The sequence below is a fragment of the Diospyros lotus genome, chromosome 6, assembly GCF_014633365.1.
Source record: "Diospyros lotus cultivar Yz01 chromosome 6, ASM1463336v1, whole genome shotgun sequence".
NCBI classification, from domain to species: Eukaryota; Viridiplantae; Streptophyta; class Magnoliopsida; order Ericales; family Ebenaceae; genus Diospyros; species Diospyros lotus.
Genome location: NC_068343.1, coordinates 20,004,208 through 20,006,687, shown reverse-complemented (window position 1 = coordinate 20,006,687; position 2,480 = coordinate 20,004,208). Strand labels below are relative to the sequence as shown.

Below are 2,480 nucleotides of genomic sequence, written 5' to 3'. Positions count from 1 at the left end.
GTTATTTAAACATCAACTGTTAATAACATTATTAACTATGTGTGTTTCATTGAAGTTGAGAGTGGTTAAAGTAAGAATCATTAGCCAATCCTTGTGGAAACAATACTCTATTCATTACTGTATTATTTGTTATGATCCGTCCACTTGTGGGATAAAATAGGCGGACAAGTATTGTCAAGACTAGAGAAGAATGGGATATGCACAAGAAATATAACATGATGAGAAACATATAATTTTTTATTAATGGGATCAAAACAACAATAACCCTTTTGGCCCTCCCTATAGCTTAAAAATACACAAATAGCAGAGCATGAAGTCAACTTACTACGATCTACTTTAGGACGAAGGACAAAACAAGTACAACAAAAAAATCTCAATAAGGAATAATTATGAGGATGTCCAAACAATGTTTCAAATGGTGACAAACCCGAAGTGTGAGAAGATGGAATCTTATTAATTAAAGAAACATCGATGAGAACTACTTCTCCTTAAAATTCACTAGGAACTTTGACAGACAAGAGAAGAGAACGAGTAGTTTCTACAATGTGCCTGTACTTTCATTCAACAACACCATTTTATTGTGGGGTGTTAAGACATGAAGTTTGGTGAATTGTCCCATCAGAAGCAACCAATTCAAAAAAATCAACAGAAGTATACTCCCCCCCCCCTTGGTCACATCAAAAGCACTTAATCACAACAAAATGTTGAGTTTTAACAAGTGCTCTAAAAGAACGATAGATAGAAAGAAAATCAGAGCGTCGTTTCACAAGATAAACCCAATAGTAACTACAATAATCATCAATAAAAGAGACATAATATCTAGACCCTTCTTTTGTAGCAATAGGAGTAGGTCCCTACGCATCAAAATGAACAAGATCAAATGTTGCAACCGAACGAGAAACACTGCAAGTAAAAGGTAAAGCAGAAAATTTAGCCAATTCGCAAGCACTATATGATCCACATTGTCTAAAACAAGTATAACTTTTCTTCCTCAAAATGCCCTCCTTTTTATGAGTTCAATCCCTTCATTAGAGTTTCCTATATTACAACTTCCATTCTTCAAGATATCAAATAATATTTGATGTTGCAAAAAAAACAAACCATTTGTTTGCTTGGAATTTTCTCTTACCTCTGCAACAAAGCTACTGCCTTCAAATCGACGACGAAAACTATTATAAGCAGATTTTGCAATTGTTGTCTTTCTTATGCCACCAATTCCCCATATAGCAATAATATGAATATTATCTGATGACTCAAGGTGCAATAGTGTAGTAAGCTTTCGTAGATGAGACATTATTCCGATTGGGTAGTCTGCAACATTTAAATGCACAGGACTTAATTTGTTTGCTACATTTGCGGTAATATTCTCAATTAAATCTACCTCATCCCTGCTAACTTGTCCAAGATGAGTTAAAAAAATCAAGAAAAAAATGGGTACACATTTCAATTAATACTAGCAAGGAGACAATAAAACAAAAAAAAAAAACAAAAAATACCTTTCCCCCATATTTGTTTTAACCCAACCAGCCAAGTGTGAAGCCTCAGTTAAAGCAACTGTTCAAATCTGAATCTTGAAATCTATTTCTTTGTGGCTAGCCAATGCTCTTGCAATGTTTCCCTTCTGCACCCATAGGTCTAATGGCTCAACCTTGTAGAAAATAGACAGAACAATGTGCTGCAATTTCTTCTTGCATTCCATAATTTTCTCGAGTTCATTAAGACACCACCTTGATGTAAGATAGCTTTTTGAGAATACAACAAGAGAGATCCTTGAATCCTCAACTACTTCAAGTAATCCCAACCCGATATCTTCTCCTCTCTCTAGCCTTTTGTTGTCTCTAAATGTTTGAAAATCATTTCGTTCCAAAGCTACTAACAACTGACTAGTAAATTTTTTACGAGTGTCAACTCCACTAAAACTCAAGAAGACGCCATATTTGTGGTGTGGTGGGGAGGGGTACGAGGATGAGCATGCTCGTACTGTGCATTTAGCTGCCATGGACAAGTTTAAAGATGAAGATAAAAATCCCACCCCAGTCTTCTTATTAGATGATCGCAATGTTGTGGATGATTATCACCATTGCATAAGTTGCTTTATGATATTTGGCATGTGGCAGCCAACAAATTAAATGTCAAATCAAGTGATTCAATACACCTCATCAAGCCAATAAAAATGCTTTAGTTAAAACATAATGTGGTTTGAAGACTTGACCATCTATGTAGAGAGGAAAAAACAGAAAGGAAAAGTGCGCTCCACGGCTGAGACCACTTGATTGACTTTGACCATAAGAAAATAATTCTTTTTAGTTGTGAAAAAATATAACATCATTTCATTTTTTTTAATTTTTTATTTAATAAATTATCTAACTAAATTAAAAAAAATTAAATAACAAAATCAAATCTATTAACGATTATATATATGAATTCACCCGCAAACTCGATTTACTTAATTTTTTTTTCAAAATGTTTCCCCTAACGTG

At 34.1% G+C, this 2,480-nt stretch overlaps 1 long non-coding RNA gene across 1 annotated transcript; it reads right to left on the bottom strand.

The window, feature by feature from the left end:
- Window positions 1-308: 308 nt before the first annotated feature.
- LOC127804793 (uncharacterized) lies at window positions 309-2,031 on the bottom strand. The gene is made up of 3 exons (XR_008023739.1): window positions 1,497-2,031; window positions 1,130-1,311; window positions 309-903 (listed from the first exon to the last, which is right to left on the bottom strand). It is a non-coding gene; the product is annotated as an uncharacterized LOC127804793 (long non-coding RNA).
- Window positions 2,032-2,480: the final 449 nt, after the last annotated feature.